Raw genomic sequence first — 20,390 nt, forward strand, 5'->3', positions numbered from 1 at the left:
AAGGGAAAACTGAGTCAGGAAGATTTGCCAGAGACAGAGAAACTGATAGTAATCTATCCCAGGGGCAGTAGAACATCCTTGTCAGTAATTCCCTTGTTTGGGATTAGCCACCCACAGTGATGTTCGCTGTTCTCAGTTAAACTGATTCTTGGAAGGATCTGGAAATAATGACTGATGTTTCTGTGATTCACCAACATCTTCATTTTTCATAGATTTCTACTTCATTTATTTCTACTTTGTACTTTTTATTTATACAGTATCAGATTGATTACAGATACCTCCAAGAATCCGATGTAATATAAGATTCGTGTATACAACTTCAAAAAGTTCATGGAAAACGCATGTTGTTTAAAAAAAGAACTATGCATGAATTTCATATTTTTGCACCAAAATAAACTCATACTGTTTAAAATTTTTCATTTTTTAATTTCAATTTCTTTTTTATGTTCAATTACATGAGAGGCAGGGCATTTATGGGACAAAGAAATAAACTCATACTTTAACTTCACTTTTCCACAAACTGAAGTCTCATCACACAGTATTTGAATTTTCAAATTTCTCATTGCTAGGCATTAATATGAATTCTATTTTCCTTTAATTCAGTCAGACTAACAGACAAAACAAAGATCCAAATACTCATATTATTGGCAGAGTACAAAAAATGTTCCTTTGTATAAAATATTTTATATTCTTTCATTATCAAGCAGTGTTTTAATATTTTTAGAAAAGATTTAATATGTGTCTAAGAGGATTGATAAAATGTGCATACTTGCTGCTGAGGAGAATAGTGACCTTATTCCACTACCCGGCTGGAAAAGCCGTGTGTGTGCATGAGACAGCCCATGACATACACTCCTGTTATGTTGTCTCAAGTACAGAGTCTACTGCTACTTCCCTAGACAATAGGATCCGAAGCCTCTAATTTCTTCCAAAATCTTCTGGGGCTCTTCAAATGAAAGCTTTGAGTGTACAAATTAGGCTATGTGCAGAGAGAGGCATTTAGAGAAAAATTGAAGTTCTACCCAAATACTATTCTCCCGTTCTTGTTCTAAAATACGTTGTATCCTTTGTAGTTAAAAAAATACTTCAGAATAGTAAAGTTATATCATTTGTATTTGGCTTTATGTTTTCAATAACTGATAAGGAGGTTTGTTTTTAGCATTTACCTATTCCTTCCATGAGAGATAGGAACAGAGGGTTGAGGGGGAGAGAAAGAGGCAGGCACCCCCAACAGTCTCCTGTGGTCCTACTGTCAGTTTCAGCCAGCCAGAGTCTCAGGCACGTATGTGCACACCCAGTAGGTACAGGAGACCTTGGGACCTTCCCTTATGCTCTCAGCATGACAGAGGGTAACGCAATTGCTGTGCCACCATGTCTGGCCTTTTTTACATTTTTAAAATTTTAATGAATGTCCTTTTTTCTTCTTGAAGTGAATTTCATCTGTCCTAAAGTAATACTTCATTTTCAATTAATCCCAGACCTGAGAACATTAATTATCCCAGTAGCTAGTCAAACTAAAACACTGGGTGCAGACATTTAAACTTTGACCCTCAGAAGTAGTTACTCTTCAACATGATTCATTTTATTTTTTCCCCTCCAGAGGTCTAATCTTTCAGCTCTTCCCAGACAACCTATAATTCTGTTCCTTTGCCCTCTCTGAAATTACCCAAGTGCTGTCTGCCTTCAGGGGAGATTTACTGCTCTGATGGCAGAAGTAGTGAAGGTCAGCCGAAAGCTTTGGGTCTGTCTGCCTAGGGACAGGGCATTCCTAAATAATTTCAGCGGTCCCTGTAAATAATGATTGGTTTCAGTAACCTGATGACAGGCAAACTACTACCCCATCTAGCAAGGAGGTTTGTTTCTCCACTGGGAAGGATTCATTTGCTATTTCTGCATATAATGACCATAACTAACTGGGAGACCGAGTAAACACGCCTGCCTGTGCAACACCATAAACACGCCGTGAAACAACATCGCCTCCACAAGTTTGTGGGGAGGTTGTCACTGGTCTCTAAGTGCACACAGCGTTTGGTTTTCATAGCTAACCTTTCCCGGCTTTCCTCAGCAATGCAGGCTTGTGTATCTTTGTATCCAGCACAAAATTTCTTCAGGCCTGGCTTCCTGAGTTCTGTTAAAAGATGAATGAGATGATTTCAGCTAAGTCCTTTTGAGGTTTTGATCTTGAATGAGGTTAATATCCATAAACTTTGTGAGCCAGAAATTGACTCAGATTGCTAAAGTCAGTTCTCCATTACCTGAGAGGGGCTTACCTGTATCTCCCCACTACTTCTATCTGCCTGCGGGTCAGCCCATTGAATGTCAAGAAGAGGGTATGTTTTCGGGGGATGACAGTCCAAGGGTACTGGAGGTTGGCTTGTGTGCCTTTGACTCGGTGTCCCTCCCGTTACATGACCAAGGAAGATACTGACAGTGTGTAAGTCCACTTACTGCTAACGCCTTAGTGCTTTCCGGGTTTGTTCCCCTACTAATTCTGAACATACACCTGTCGTAGATGTGGCACTATATTTGTGGACAAATCCACAACTGTTTGTCTAGATAGTGATTCTATTAATCAATTTTTAGCCTTAAGTGGAGAAAAAGAAAAAAAAAAAAGAAAAACTTCCTAATAGTATGAGGCAAGGATCTGAGAAATTGAAAAGTTGACTGTTAACACTGGCTTTGTTTTTTAATTAACATCACGGTAAGCACAATTTAAATAACAGAAAGCTGGACTTTCTTCTTCATATTCTTTGCTTTGATTGTCAATGTCTGGAATTAGGACTATTCGAAAAGTACCAATGAGCACTCCAAACACACACTAATGCTTACCAGACAGACATGAGCTCTGCTCTCAAGCAGCACATGCTTGCACTATTGTTCATAAAATCTTCTCAAACCATTGCCTTCCATTCCTTGGCCCTCACCCTCCATTCTCAGAGTGATATTGACTTCTCCCTTCATCAGTACAATATCAAGTATCTCATCTTAATCTTGAAATGTCATTCGGCCAGCCCCAAATCTCAACAGCTTAGAGAACTGGATCCCACATGGGTGACTGCGGTTGAAGTTCAGACCCCAGAAGTTTGAAGAACACACCAGGCACATGTGCACGCTTGTCTCAAATCCTTAGGAGAGTGAGCAATGGATGAAAAAGACTGCAGTACAATGATACCCCACAGGGGGAAGGGGAGGATGCTTTCATTCCTTTTCTGTGTCTCTCTTTGGTAAGCATCCAAACCATCTGTTAATTTAAACAAAAAATGGAAATGTAGTCAAATAATTGTTTCTTTTTCATCTCTTTACAGTCTTTACTGTTCCTCTTCTGTTCTGCTTCTCTAGTTTTTGATAAACCTCTTACAGTCAGTTATGTAGCGTTTCTTTCCTTCTCAATTGGACTCATAGGAAAATAAAGTAACATAATATATACATGTATGAATGAACTATTTGGCTAATTTTTAAAAGCAATATTTTATTTAATTTTATTCATCATCATTTTTATTTTATTTGACCAGAGAGAGAGAGAGAGACAGAAAGTGAGAAAGCAGGCCGCCAAGTCCAGGACTCTAACTGCAGTCGGCCATGTGGATGCCCAGTGCTCCAAACAGTATGCCACCTGCTGGCCCTGATTTGGCCAAATTCTTGTCCTCTTTTGAAAGTCAAGCTACATTCCATTTTAGCAATGAATTATATCATTGTGCTGTACATATTTACCCATAGTACATACAGAAGAAAAGTGATTGGTTTTCTAAATCCTAGTCCATTGCCTCACTAATTGCTAATCTTGTTGAGCTACTAATGTAGGCTTGAAGGTTATAATTTAGCCCAACTTTTTTTTTTTTTAGCCCAACTTTTTAAAATAAGTTTCTGCTTCATTTTAATTCTTTTTTTCAAACTTGTTGTGTCCCTTTTTTTTCATCTGTCCTGTTTATTAATAATTACTTGTCCTTGTTTTACACCAAACTTAGATTAAATTTCTTGATATAAATCTCCCAGGTACTAAATCAGCATTTCCTATGTAGCAAAAGGCACAATTGTTCACATTATGCCAAAGATTTGCCATTTATCCACAATACCACTATGTCCAAAGACCAAGTCAAACATATTACTTTCATCGATTTTTATATTTTAATTTTTACTTCCTTAGAAGCTCTGAATTTATTGCTCCATTACGGGAATTTGTTCCCTTCTTCATCTTTGTATTGTTGACCCTTCCCTCTATTGACTGATACAATTACTTTCTTTCAAAACTGGAAATAAATTAGCCCAAAGTTGGGATGAAATTATAATTTATTTCTTTGGTTGACTTACTTAATTAGTTTCTCACCTCTCTTTAACAGCAGAAGAAAACTTTTCCTATCATCTCTTTGTCTGTTTGTCTGCTACAGTCAATAGCCTATAGTAACTTGATAAGAATCAGGTAGCATTGATTATAGTTTCCCAACACCCAATGAATTCTGTACTAATTTCTTAAAGTTGACTCAAGATAACCTTCCTAGAACTTGGCTAAGCAAATGAACGTTTATTGAAGTTTTTCAAGGAAGGGCACTGACATTCACTGAGTTCCTTCCACCCACCTGTAATATGACTATACCACATTAACTCATATGATTATTACAAATGATCTCACGAATTATGAACTATTCTCCTACTTTGCAAATAAGAAATATACTATCTCATAGATGAAATGACTTTACACAAATCATGTAACTGCTAAATAGCATAAATGAAATTAGTGCCCAAATTGACCTGACTTCAAAATAGCTGCTCTGTCTATACTCTATCATTCTATTACAAAATAAATTCTACTCTTTCAAGAAACAGGAGATCAAAATCCACCAACCTATACCCTCTCTAAGACAGAATAATAAATAGACAAAATTCACATTCTTTGTTAATACCTCACCATATATTATTCCCAGGCTAGTTGGGACAAGCAAGTAATTCCAGGAGTATTCAGGCTAGAAAGACTTTTTATAAAATTGATCATTATCTCTAATTCCTAAAGTTTATTTAAATCTGTGTCTAAACTGGCTTACGTAGTATTGTCACTAACTAGCTATCCTATCTAGTCAAAATGTTTTAGTTTGTTATTGAACTTTGATGATTGAGTATACACACTATGTTTATGTCAACAAAGTAACCATCAACCACCAGAAAACAGAAAAAAAACTTTTAAAATTTACATGTGGATCATCTAACATTGAAGAACTGAATGTATAGTTGAGTGCATCTAGTTTTTCAACTTTGTGTCTCCATTTTCTCCCAGCTGTTAAGTATATAAATTTTGTCTGTCACCATCTCTTACTTGTTCTTTTAAAGAATTTCTTGGTTTTGCATCTTTCAGTTCATTCTCGTAAAGCTAGTCCATGAGTTTTCATTCCTTTGTTGCTGTAAAACCTCCCTAAATGCAGTCTCTCTGCCTCCAATTCATTCGACATACCATAATAGCCAGACTAATCTTTTTAAAGCTTGCTCTCATCCTTTTACCCCTTTGCACAAGCATCTCCAATGGCTCTGCCTATTATATCAAATGTAAAGTTCCTGTAACTCCTGAACTCTGAAACTAAGCCTCCACCTCCATCAAATCCTTTCTTACTGTTCCCTAGCACAAAACCATCATCCTAATCAGACCAGTTCTCCCTTTAGATTCTACATGAGTCTGCCTCATAGGCTAAGTCCCAAGTCTGCCAATGTGCCAATAGCTGCATGATTGCCTTAATCTGGAGCCTTTTCCACATCCTACTTAGGTTGCAGAGCTGAATATGTATGAGGGTTATTCAAAAGTTTGTGTAAAATGTGTGTGTGTGTGTTACGAAAACTGTACATGGATTTCAATTTTTTTTTTGCACCCTATGAACATAAGCTTTCAGTCTGTTTTTCCAAGAACTCATTGAAGTTCCCTTGTATATGATAGAGTGAACTGCTGGTGGGTAGCCTAGTCTAAAAACCAAACATTGGGACCAGCAGTTAGCGTAATGGCTATGTCCCTGGACTCCCGTGTAGTTGACCACAGTTCAAGTCCCGGGGACGCAGTGGCTTAAAACTCATGCCAGGCTTGTGTGCATGTGTGCCCAAGATCCCAAGAGGAGAATGGAGGAGAAGGGATTGTAGCGTGGCCATCCCCCTGGGGGGTGATTTCTTGCTTTCTATCTCTCTGTCTCTCTGTCTGGCCAGCACACACACCCTATAGCAAAAAACCTCTCAAAAAAAAAAAAAAAAACAAAAAAACAAAAACCAGACATCAGGTGACCTGAAGAAGGCCCAAGAAGGGAGACAAAACTGTGCTGCCATGGGAACTAAATTTCAGCAATGAACCTAGAAGTGATAGGAAGTGAGGAGTGGGGGGAAAGAATGAAAGAAATGATTGGAACAAGGGATAACCCAGTGTTCCCTGGCTGTAACAAGGGTCTCAGACAATTAAAGTATGAATCAATTTCTGGGATGTTGGGAAGACATGGGAGATCATCAGAAGTCAATGTACTGACTGGTGAAATTTCTAGTCTTTCTGTGTAGAAACAGGACTTAAACATTCTGATGAGAAGCTTACCTATACCCAAGGATAAAGTAACTTGAGGCTAGAAATACCAGAAATGATCCTCTCAGGGTAAGCGATAGAGAATCACAGAACTGAAACTCTCAGATTTGGTTTAGCAGCTTTCACGAGGACTAGAATATGAGCCTTGCTTCTCCTTCACAAAGGGTACATTTGTACAATTTCTTTTTTGTAACTCTAGGAATTGTTTTTAGGCTTGTCTGCATCTTTTTTCTCTGTTCATGTAGATGTGTGGTAGTGGGTATGGAGAACTTTATTACAACTCTAAGAGAGGTACTTTGGTGGTAGCTAGGCTACAATCATGTTTTGGGGATTGTTTTCCTCTGATTTTTGAAACTCATCCATCTTTATGTGACTCTGGATATCTCTGGGTGGAAAAGTCTATCTATGGGCTTCAGAAGGCCATGGGGAATCTTCTTTTGAAGTAGTTGGATGGTAGCAAGGTAGTGCTAAAGTTGCTACTCATTATTACTCAGTATTTCTCTTGCGGGGGGTGGGGGGGAGTGGGTGCAGAAGTTTGTTGGTAAATACTAACTTTCTAACAATAACCAGTCTAGGTCTGGCCACATTGTATCTTCAGGAGTTTTGGAAAGTCCTATAATTGTGCACTCAGTGTTAGGAACACACACACAAAATGGTTTATATATATTTTCATAACTGCCAGAGGGTGTGGGTGCTTGCAAGAGAAATAGAGAAAGAAAAGAGAAAGCATCCCCCAATAAGACATGATCATACAACAATCCCTTCTCCTCTGTGTCTCCATCCTGTCAGGACTTGGGACATGCACACACATGCACCTGGTATGTTTTTCAAGCCATTGAATTTGAACCACAGTCAGCCACATGGGATCCAGCTGCTTAATTACAGGCTACAGGGCTAGCCCATAAAAGATTTGTTTTTAATGTGATGCTCCTGAGGAAATGTATAGACAAAGCTGGTGAGCTCTGTCTAATTACTCAACCTCCTTAAGTCTCAAGTTCCTCACTTCTAAAATGTACATAATTATAGTACCATAGTCTGTCTTATAGTGTTATTGTAAGGATTAAATGAGATCATGCATGCAAAGTCCTGAGCATATTGTCTGGTGTATGGCATGTGTTTTAATATGAGAAGTTATATAAGCTTATCAATAATGCATTCAATAACCCCTTGTTTTGTAGCATTATTTGGAAATACAAGATATTTTGCAAGTAATTAAAGTATACTTCTATATTAAAACTTTTGATTTTCAATTTCTTTATAGTTGTAAGTATTTCTAAAATATGTTCCATACATTTGTGCTCTTAACTAAATGTGAGGTAAGGTCTGTTCTGGAAGCAGGGCATGGGGGCTTGTCGAAAGGATGTACCTTCACTTTAATCTCTGGATTTTCAATTGCTTAATGTTTTTAAAAATTAGACACAGATGGTAAACCACAGAATTCTTAGTAGGCATGTAAGCCAAAATTTTTTGATATGTAAAGTAAATATTTGTGGGAAAGTGTAAAAAATACTTAGGCGTAAAAGTGAGGCTTTCGAGGACTGAGTCTCAAGACTAAAACTAAAATTTTTTTTTCATCTTAGTCTTTATTTTCATATCCCCCAAACACCTTTCAAGTCCTAGATTAAAAAAAAAAATTAACTTGCTCATTTAGAAAATCTATATTGGGTGCCTACTGTGCACCAGGAATTTTCAAGATAATGAATAAATAGCGGGATACAAATTCTTGTTCTCACAGGGCTTACATTTTGGTAAGAGGTTACATTAAAACAATAAACCAAAAAAAATTTTATATTAGATATTAAAGGTGGTAAGTGTTGGGTGAGGACTAAACTTGTATTTGTTTGTTTATTTGTTTATCTTTAAGATTTATTTTTAAATTATTTTATTTATTCATTCATTTGTTTTAATTTGACCAGAGAGAGACACAGAGAGACTCACAGTGAGAAAGCAAGCCATCAGGTCTGGGACTCAAATCATGGTCAGCCATGAGGGAGTGTCCAGCACCTTAACCACCGCGCCACCTGCTACTCTCCTATTTTTAAGGTTTTTGTCATAGAGCAGGTGTACCTGCTGGAGAGAAACAGTGGAGAACTGAGAAATGGATTTTGGGCACACACGCACACATCCCCAGCATGGTTTTAAAGCCACTGAGTACAAGACTTGAACCATGGTCAGCCATGTGAGAGTCCAGCACCTTAACTACTATGCCACCTACTAGCCCAGGGACTAAGCTTTTACATAAAAGTAGTCAGACAAAAACCCTCACAGGTAAGGTGATTTAGGGTCAATGTCATAAACTTATTTACTGGGAGGAAACTTCAGAAAGTTTGTGAAAAAATGAAATTACAGTATGAGTTTATTTTTGGTGCAAAAATTTTTGAAATACATGTGGAATTCTGTTCATAATATGCATTTCCATGGAGTTTTGAAGAATTCTCATGGAGTTGCTGCCTCAGTATTCAGTTTTAACCTGTGCTATTTGTAACCCAGTCATATCCTGTCACCTTTGGCCTAGTTAAAATTTCCCACTTCTGTGGCCAGTGGATGACATAGGGGTTAGGGCACTGGTCTCCCACATGGCCAACAACAGTTCGAGTCTCAGACTTGGAGGCTTAAAAATCACACCAGGCATGTGTACATGCATGCCCAAAATCTCAAGAGGAGAAGTGAATGTGGTGTGGCCATCCCTTCTTGGGGGGTGATATCCCACTTTCCCCCCTCACTCTCTCTCTCCTCTCCCGTGAGCTCACACACCATCAGGCAAAAAATCCTAAAAAGAAAGAAGAAGAAAGAAAGAAAGAAAAAGAAAGAAAGAAAAAGAAAGAAAGGAAGAAAGAAAGAAAAAGAAAGAAAGAAAGGAAGGGAAAGAAAGAAAGAAAGAGCAAGCAAGCAAAGCAAAGCAAAGCAAAGCAAAGCAAAGCAAAGCAAAGCAAAGCAAAGCAAAGAAAGAAAGAGAGAAAAAAAGCAACAACAAAAACTTCCCATCCTTGCTGGGCTGTTTCTGTTGTGATACATTCAAATGTTGTTCAAAACCCAACACACCCCACAGCTGCTGATCGTGATAAAATCTGATGGCTCCTCCCTGATGCATGTTGTTTTCAAAGCATCCACAATCTGCAAAGGGAAATTTAATGGAAAGAAAGAGAAAGAAAACATCCCTCAATAGGATGTGGTCATGCTTTAAATTGTTCTCCTCTGTTTCTCCATCCTGTAGGGATTTGGTGTATGTATATCCACCCAGTGTGTTTTTCAAGTCACTGGGACTAGGATTTGGACTTCAGTAAGCCATGCAGGATCCAAGAACTTTGATAAAGGCACTAATTCCACTAGTTTTCTCACAGCAAAGATAAGACAATCAAAGAGAAAAATGTAGATGCATGGAGAAAGTATGTTCTAGGTAGGGGGAACAGTAGCTATAGAGACCCTCACGTGGGGTCTCACCTGCCATCAAGGACAGCAATGGGTGAAGGGAGAGGAATACTGATGAATAAAAGTGGAAAAGAGTAGTAGGGGATGAGAAAGGATTTGTAGGACATGGAGGTCATTTTCCTGGCATTGCTTTTCTTCTGAACAGAAGAAAAGTTCTTGTAGCTCTTGGAGCAGAGGAATGAGTTGACATAAGATTTCAAAAGCCATTGAAACTCTAGCTGTTGAAAATAGACGTTGGGTACACAGGTAGAGACAGAGATCAGTTTCATCCAAGTGGGACATTATGGTGGCTAGAGAAGTGGTCAGATTTTAGATGTATTTTGGAAGTAGACTTGCTGATAGAATTGGCGTAGGGTACAAAAAGGAGTATCCATAATCCCAAGATTTTTGGACTGAATGATCCAAAGGACAAAATTATGAAAAACTGAGATGGCGAAGATTACATGTAGAAGTGATCCGAGGGGGAAGTAGAAGTTCAGTTTGGGGCTTGAAAGTGTCTGTTGGACAACCAAGTGGAAATGTCAAGTAGGACATTTGAATATCTGAGTCTAGAGTTCTGGAGAAAGATCCAGAAATAACCCCTTATGTTAATAATCAAGTTTTTACAAAGCCATTAAGATAATTCAATAGGAAAGTAATTTTTTTTTCAGTAAATGCTGCTAGAAGTAGATATCTATGTTGAAAAGTGAACCTGGATCTCTATCTCACACAATACTTCTACATTAATCTGAGATGAATTATTCACATAAAGATAAAACTAAAGCCAATAACTTACTGAGGAAACATGGGAAACTATCTCTACCATCTTTGTCTACCAAGGTAGACAAAGAATTCTTAGACCAAAGACAGAAAAAACATTAACCACGAGGGGAAATGGATCATTTAAGCTTAATTAGAATTTAAAAGTTCTGCTACTAAAAAACATTGTGTAAGATTTAAAACTAGTTCAGAATGAATACACACACACACACACACAAACACACACACAAGTTGAGCATACCTAACCCAAAAATCTGAAGTCCAAACTGCCCCCAAATCCTAAATATGTTGAGCACGGACATGACATCACAAGTGGAAGTTTGCATACTAAACCTTAAGTGATGGGTTGCAGTCAAAACAGAATTCTGTAGGGAACCAGCAGTTAGCGTAAGGGCTATGTCGCTGGACTCCCACGTAGTCGACCGCGGTTCGCATCCCAGACCGGGTGGCTTAAAAAGCACGCCGGGTGCAGGTGCGTACGTGCCCAAGATCCCGAGAGGAGAATGGAGGAGAAGGAATTGTGGCGTGACCATCCCCCCTGGGGGGTGATTTCTCGCTTTCTGTCTCTCTGTCTCTCTCTGTCTGTCTGGCAAGCGCACGCACCCTATAGCGAAAACCTCACAAAAAAAATAATAAAATAACAGAATTCTGTATAAAATTACTTTCAGGTTTTGTGGATAAGGTATGTATGGATAAGGTGTAAAAAGAACAAATTATCGGCACAACAACATGGATCCATTTAAAAAACATTTTGGAGACTAAAAAGTAATACTTTACTAAGATTTCACTTTTATGAATTATAAAAATAGATGAAACTAACTGGTGATGTTGGAAAACTGGAAATATGGTTACCTCTCTAGTGATGTTGGGCTAACTAGAAACAACATGAAAGAACTCTCAGAGGAAAAAGAAACGTTCTCTACCTTGACTTAGGGTTTTGTTTCAGATTCTTGTGTATGGGTGTATTTTTACATTTGCCAGAGGATGTATGCACTGGTCAGAGAGAAACAAAGTGACACAGAGAGAATGGAAGAAAGCACTCTTCATGGGGTGGGGTCATGCTGCCATTTTTTCTCCATTTCTCCATAGTGTCAAGACTTAAGGCATACACACACACATCTGGCATGTTATTCAAGGCATTGGGACAGGTATTTGAATGCAGTTGGCCATGTGGGATCCAGCTCCTTTAGCTACTAGGCTGTAAGACTGACCCTTGAATTAGGTATTGATAACATGGGTGTATACATTAGTTAAAACATGTTAAACTGTTTTCTATATATCTGTATGTTTTGTTGAATGAAAACTTTTTCCATTTTAAAACAGAACTACACAATTGGCTATGGTTGGGCTCATCCTTCCACATGATCAATTTAGCTCCTGTCCCCCAGTGCTACCACAGGGTTCTCCTTACAGCAATCAGAAGGGCACAGGCTGAGTGGGAACTTGTTATACCCTATTAGACATAGCCTTTTGTTCTTAGACCTTCGAGATCGTGGGAAAGGGGAGATAAAAACTTATTTTTAAAAAGTAGAATTAGGCCAGCAGATGGCATAATGGTTAGGGTGCTGGACTCCCACATGCGCAATTGTAGTTTGAGTTTCAGACCTGGTAGCTTTCTCTCTGTCCCTTTCTGGTGAGCCCATGTGCCTTTCAGAAAATTAAAATAATAATAATAAATAAATTCAATGAAAGAAATCCTTTAAAACGTAGAATTAGTTGTTATAGGCATGACAAAGCTGGGGTATTGATTCCAGGATTTCAGCTGTCCCAGTTGTGCTAAGTTTGAAATAACCTGGTTAGATAGTTGTGCATACCATAGAGCCATCTATACAAACCTTGAATGTCCCCACAAGCAATTTTCCAAAGAGATGAATACACTTTTGCCAAATAATTGGTCCAACTATTCCATGAGATGATTTACATTTGTATTCATTTTCATTTCTTCTATATTTTGCACAGATCATAAATAGGGACTGACATTGACTATATACCATCCAGCTGGCAGAGCAGGGTCCATACTTCATAACAACCCAGTTCAGTCCAAGTGATAGGCTCTGATTCTATGAATATGTGAAGATTTATATATTATAGCCTGAGTTCTTTATGAATTTCAATCATTTAGTGAAAATCTCAGAGGTTTTTGAGGTTTCTGAAAACTTCAACTTACATTAAGTACTTCCATATAACTTTGATTGAGTTTTCTAAGCTGTAGTGTTTTCTGCCTTTTACCTTACAGTCAGGTAGATCACAATTATTTCTCTTTATTTCCTAGCTTTATTAAGATATAATTAGCAAACAAGAATTTCATATATTTAAGATGTGCAACTTGATGTTTTAATATACATAATGTGTTATAAAATGATTACCACAATCAAGCTACCTAACATAAGCATTACCTCACATAGTTACCTTATTTTTTTAAATTTTATTTAACAGTCATGTAGATCACAATTATTTCTCTTTATTTCCTAGCTTTATTAAGATATAATTAGCAAACAAGAATTTCATATATTTAAGATGTGCAACTTGATGTTTTAATATACATAATGTGTTATAAAATGATTACCACAATCAAGCTACCTAACATAAGCATTACCTCACATAGTTACCTTATTTTTTTAAATTTTATTTATTTATGTAGGTTTTTGCCATAGGGTATGTGTATTCACTGGAGAGAGAGACGCACACACACGGTGAAAGGGAAAGGGAGAAAGCATACCCTTGGCGGAATGAGCACAGTGCTGCAATCCCTTCTCCACCATTCTCCTCTTGGGATTTTGGCCACACATGCAAATGTACCCAGCATGAGTTTTAAGCCACCAGTCCTAGACTTGAATTGTGGTTGGCCATGTGGAAGTCCAGCACCTTAACTACTACACCACCCACTGGCCTCTATTTTTTTTTTTTAACAGCAAGAACATTAGATATTGTCTATTTTGGGGGCCAGCAGGTAGCATGAAGGTTGAGGCAGCTGGGTTCCACATGGTCAAATACACGCTTCAAGTCCCAGAGCCACTGTCTTAAAACATGTCGGACACATGTGCCCAAAATCTCAAGAGGAGACTAGAGATGGGATTGTGGTGTGGCCATTCCTCCTGGAAGGTTGATTTCTCACTTTCCCTCTCTCTCTGCCTCTGTCTCCACTGAGTATACATGCCCTATAACAAAAACTAAAATGAAACAAAAACATTTCTATTTTTGCATACTTCAAATATATCATCCAGTATTAACTATAGTCACCATGCTGTATGCTGGATTCCCAGGATTTATCCTATGTAATTGAAATTTTTTACCCTTTGACTAATATCTCCTCGTTTTCCCTGCCCCTTAACCCATGGTAACCTGATTCTATTTTCTACTTCTACAAATTTGACTTTTTTAGATTCTATATATAGGTAAGCTCATGTAGTATTTGTCCTTTTGTGCCTGACTTATTTCATTTAGTATAACATTCACCAGGTTTATCCATGTTGTCACCAATGACAGATTTCCTTCTTTTCAAAGTTTGAATAATATTCCATATAATCATTTCTTTTTTTATTTTAAAAACACGTTAATGTATTCCCTCGCAGAGTCTTTTTGCTGCAGTCATCATACCAGCCCTGCAGCCAGCCAGAATCAAGAGTGCACCTGTGGGTGCACCTGGCATGTTCACGTAGGCCCAGCATGCACACTTGAACCTTCCCCATGGTGTCCGGCATGGTAAGCAGCAACCCTACTGTCCCCACCACTGCCCCTGAGCCAATACCATCATTTACTCCTTTTTTTTATTTTTAGAACTATTTATTTTAAGTTTATTTGTTATTATTATTTATTTTTTAATTTGACCAGAGAGAGACAGAGTGAGAAAGGAAGGGGAAGTGAGAAAGCAAGCCGAGTCCAGGACTTGAACCATCGTTGGCCATATGAAAATCTAGCACCTTCACCACCATGCCATCTGTCAGTCCCCAATACCATTAACTCTTAATGTAGTTATGTTCCCATCTAAGATCCCTGTTATTACTTCCTGTAATATGATAAGGGCCAGAAAACTAGAAACTCTGTTGAATAATATGTAAATTAAGTGTATATTCCACAATAATTAAACCAGTATAATACTGGCGTAGAAATGTATTGATTGAAAAGCATAGAAACTATAGAAGAAAATAAATAAATGGAAAAGGAGGAGTGAATTATTCACTAAATGAGTGGTGTTAAAGACTAATAATTTAGTACAAATAAGGAAGTCTCCCTAACATAAAAATTGATTTCAATTTGACTAAAGTTTTAAGTGTAGAAAAAAAAGACACTGTAGAGGACAGCAGGTGGTACGGTGGTTAAGGTGTCTGGATCCCACATAGCTAATTGCACAATTTGAGTCCTGGACTCCATGGGCTTGAAAAACTGGTCATGCGTGCACGCATGCCCCAATTTTGAAATGATAGGAAAATGGAGGAGAAGGAACTGTAGTGTGGCTATCCCCACTAGGGAGTGATTTTTCACTTTCCTTCTTGCTCTCCCCCCCGCCCCCAAATCTTTCTCCAGTGAGTCTACATGCCCTATAGTAAACTATATATATGTATATATATATATACACACACACACACACATGCAACATAATAAGAACAGTAGGAAGTAGAAGAAATATAGGTGCTTTGTTTTAGAATTACTTTATTTAACTTTATTCATTTTAATTTGATAAGAGAGGGACAGAATGAGAGAGAGAGAGAGATAAGGAAAGTGAGAAAGTAAGCCGCCAGGTCTGGGACTTGAACCACAGTTGCCCATGTGGGAGTTCAGTGCCCTTAACCACCACGCCACCTTCTGACCCCCTAGGTGCATATTAATACATTCTTGGTATGAGGTGTACTTTCTACCATATTCAAGATAGAAAGAATGTAAGGATTCTTCATTTTGCTACATATAGAATGTATAGAATTATAAGAAGGTAAGGTCTTTGGGAGGTGATTTAGGTCACGAGGGCACAGTCCTCATGAATGGGATCAGTGCCCATACAAAAGGGATCTCAGCCCACTTGCTGCCTTTTCACTCTGTGAGGACAGAGCAAAGAGAGCTCTCTGCAAACCAGGAAATTGGCCCTTACCAGAATCCAGCCATGCTGGCACTCTGATTTTAAACTTTCAGCTGCAGAACAGTAGGAAATAAACATTTGTTGTTTAAGTCACCAAATCTATGGTAATATGTTATAACACCCAGAACTGCCTAAGACAAACAGCCATTGTCACCTAACCCTGTCCTCCATGTCTTTGGTGAAGGGATAGGCTGTGTGGAAACAGTCCAGTGGAATGGCCAACAGCAGGACCTGGAACACTCTAAAGTCCTAGCTACCTCATTTTGAATCGTGGCTCACAATTTACAATTTGAGTTCTTAACCTCTGTGAGCCTTTTCTTCCCAAGGGTGTTATAGGTATAATAATAGTACCTATGTCATAAAGTTGCTATGAATACTTAATGAAATTATACTTACAAAGCACTTAACATATTGACTGATATATAAGAACTACAAAACTATTGGCTATTACCTTGATTATGGGCAACAGGCCTTAATTCTCTATTTCCAAATTAAAATGTGTTCAGATGTCACTGGATGATTTAGTTTGCTTTTATATGGACATTCATGTAGTACTTTGGGAAAAATGTAGTACTTGGTATCAGGAAATCAGATCCTACTTCCAATTCTGCCCCTATCCAGATGACCACCCTGGGCCTCAGTTTCCCCATTTGTTAAATAAGATCATTAAACCACTTGTTGTTTTACAATGCTTTTTATTCAACATTATAACCTGGGAAAGAGATAAATGAGAATCTTTAAGGCTGTAGCTATAGTAGGTAATAATTAGGATCTTTGGGCTATTATAAGTCACAGTTTCTAAAGCCTAAAGGAAAATATGTATGTGTATGCCAGACATTTGAAATGATATCAATCCATGATAGCACTATGTCACATCAACCAGAAGCTCCAATTAATTGGCAGTTAAACATCTTTGACTATTATTACTTTTTAAGATAAAAGAAGTTCATTAATGTGCTACAAAACACAGAGTTGTTTCATTGTGAAAAGCTTTTGAAGCACTGATGTGTTGTAGGACATTAGAGAAGATATTGTAGCCACTAACATTTTCATGCAAAATCAGAAAATAATGCTAATTTACTACACAGAGCATGCAACAATAGATACCCAATCATGTTCATTTGGTGTAAGCCAGAAACTGTCCAAACCTCTGTATGTGAATTATCTCCTTTAATTCTCACCCTTCACCACTCCCCAAGAAAAACCTGTTCATTTCTATTTCACAAATAGAACTGAAACTTAAAACAGGACCTATTGACATTCAATTAGATTAATCTCCAGGACCGTAGTATTTCAAGAATCAAGGAGACTACAAAAAATAATATGAAAACATTTGAAATTAAACACTTCCTTTTTTTTAGGCGAAGCATTTATTATAACATGCAAGCCATACACATGAGGTAGTTTCATCTGTTGAAGTTCCAATTTTGGGGGAGGTCAGGGGTTGAAACACACAGATAATTTTTCTAAATGATAGCAATATGTTAACAATATGTTACCCAGGTAAAAATTATCACTGGAACATTTTTAGTTTACTTTTCATAGTCTCTTGCAAATTTAGTATTAACCCAAGCAAAATGTAATTAAGGAAGTAAATCTACAGCAGGAAAAAAAAAATCATACAATGCTTTGCAACGTCCAAGAAAATAGTTTTGGATTACCTGCTATTAGGATATATTTTCTTCCTTTTTACTTGTTCAATTTATTCACTCTATAATTATAGGAAACCTGCAGAATATACAGGAATATGACCCTGAATTAAGGTAGAGCATGGAAAACTGATGATACTAAATTGATGTTGAACAACTGTTATCGTCATTAACCTGAGGTCTTTTTCCAGAGATGTCCTTTGATCTTCAAGCACAGCTGCAAAAGGCAGAAATAGAAAAGCATCAACCTGGGCCACACTTAAGGCTTTATTTTTTTTTCCCAGAAGGTTCAAGGTGGATTTACAGATAAATCACAATCAGTTTCCAATTATATATCTGGTTCTCACCCCACACCAGTGTTGTCCTAATCTCCCCCAAAATACAGAGGTCACTTTCAAAGAGCCTCGAACAAACTCTAAATTACCAGGCTTACTTGCTGATTCTTTGAAAATGACTTTCATGTGAAAATACTTCAGAAACATAAAAGTTAATCACCCCCTATCATTACTTGCATCTAGCAGCAGGGTAAAGAGGAAATTAAATTCTTCTTCATTCTTCCCTACAAAAAGAATTAGAACCTCACTCAATCCTCTCCACATTATAAAGAAATGGAGCACAACCCAGTGTGTCTTTCTTTTTGTTTTTCTTTTTCCAAAAAGTACTATGTAAAAACCATAGAATGTTCTAAAACTTTAAAAGTTGGCAAGGAATTCCAGGGAGAGTTCTACTAGAGGTATATTGTGAGGGTCTGGGAATACAAGCTAATGAGTGCTTAGTTCTCTAGCAAGGATGAGGGCTATTCCACACAAACCATCTGGAAGTTACATAACTCCATTAGCTTAGATGTTTCTATTGTCATGTTTAATAAACCCTTTATGTTCATTTTTTAAGAAATAAAGTCCAACCTCAAGTTTTTCTTCTACTTCCTACTTAATAGACTGTCCTAAAAGTGAGAGGAGAAATCTTGTGTTTTGCTAACTCCAGGGTGCTCAGCTTGAGCTCTATGAATAAAATATGACTCCAATCATTAAAGCGTAATAAAAGCTAGTACTTTGAAGCCTTAACCTAAACAAGCTTGCTCTCTGATCTTGGGGGCAAACTTCAGCTGTTCTCTCAGCAGGGCCTCCTCCACAGAAAGCCCAGGCCTCCTAGAAACTATTGCAACTTGCTTATCTGTGACATGCACTAAACACAGCTAAACACAGCCAGAGCCATTTCCACCATGGGAATCTCTCAGTGGCTCTCAGGGCTTTGCCATTTTTAGGCTACTGGAGTCTTCCCGCCCTCCTGCTAAAAGCAATGCAATAGCAGTTGTCAGCTCAGATTGAGTAGGAGTTACACTTGTAGTTAAGTGTCTCTCACTTTCGTCTCCCAAATTCTAGAAGAACAGAATAAAGTGACTTTTCAGTCTGCTTGTTTATTGTTTGTTTATTTTGAGAGCTTTTTGCCTTAGGGTACTTGGATTTGCCAAAGAAAGACAGAGACACACACATAGACAGTGAAAGTGAGAAATCACCCCCCGGAGGGGATGGCCACACCACAATCCCTTCTCCAGTCTCCTCCTAGGATCTTAGGCATGAATGTACACACACCTGGTGTGATTTTCAAGTCACCTGGTCCAGGACTTGAACCTTGGTTGGCCATGTGGGAGTCCAGCAATGTAACTACTATGCATCTGCTGGCTCCCGGTCTGCTTATTTTTTAAAAGAAGGTTGGGCAAATGTTCAGGAAGATTGGCCAATGAGATTGAGAGAAAAAGTCCTCAATAAACTGCATAGAAATGGTATACTTGTAGTCAAACTGCTGTCGTAGATGCCTTTTTTTTTCCTGGTGCTAATGTAAGCCACACAACAGTGGGTAAGAAACAGCTCTAAACTACCACTATTCCTGCTTTCCTGCTGCCAGCATTCCTCAAAAAGGATGTGTTAACACTCAGAGCTACTCTAAGGTCTGTGTTCCTATGCTAGGATGAAAAAGTCAATTTCAACTTATATGCTAGTATGAAAGTTGGTATCTCTTTCCTTCTTATTAACATGAAATAATTGTACATATTCATGGGATACGATGTGATTTTCCAGTGCAAGAATATGTGTTATGATTAAATCAGAGCAAATAGCATGTCCATCATCTCAACCATTTGTCATTGCATTGTGCTGACACCATTCAAAAATCCTTTCTGAGCTACCCTGAGATACAGAGTAAATTGTAGTTACCTATAGTTACCCGATACATAACGCTAGAGCTTGTGCCTCTTATCTATCTGTAATTTTGTTTTTGTTAACTAACATCAGTCTTTCTCTCTCATCCCCAGTGTTTCCTAGCCTCTAGTAGTCATTCCTTTGTTCTCTACTTATAGAAAGTCATCCTTTTTGGATTCTACATGTGAATGAAAACAAACAACATTTGTCTTTCTGTGCCTTATTTCACTTACTATAATGTCCTATGAGCTTGCCCTTATCTCAAATGACATGATTTTATCCTTTTTAATGGCTGAATAGTATTCTATTGCATATATGTGTGTGTACATGTATACACACACATATATATACATGCAATAGAATACTATTCAGCCATTAAAAATGTAGTGTGTGTATACAGTTATACATATATGTATATACACATACTACATTTTAATGGCTGAATAGTATGCTATTGCATATAAATGTGTATGTGTATGTATATGTGTATATGTATGTGTGTATATATACATATATGTATATATCTGTGTGTATATGTGTATATATATGTGTAAATGTATATATATATATACACACACACACACACACACATTACATTTTTTTTTTTTTTTTTATGATTTATAATGTATATTTATTTGCCATAATTATGGAAGGGGTACTCCAGAGTTGGGTCGTCAGATACAAACTCTGCACCTATCTCATCTCATTCATTCTCATCTCATTCATTCTTTTTTTTTTTTTTCTTTTTC

The sequence above is a fragment of the Tupaia chinensis genome, unplaced genomic scaffold, assembly GCF_000334495.1.
Source record: "Tupaia chinensis unplaced genomic scaffold, TupChi_1.0 Scaffold000549_1, whole genome shotgun sequence".
Lineage (NCBI taxonomy): Eukaryota > Metazoa > Chordata > Mammalia > Scandentia > Tupaiidae > Tupaia > Tupaia belangeri.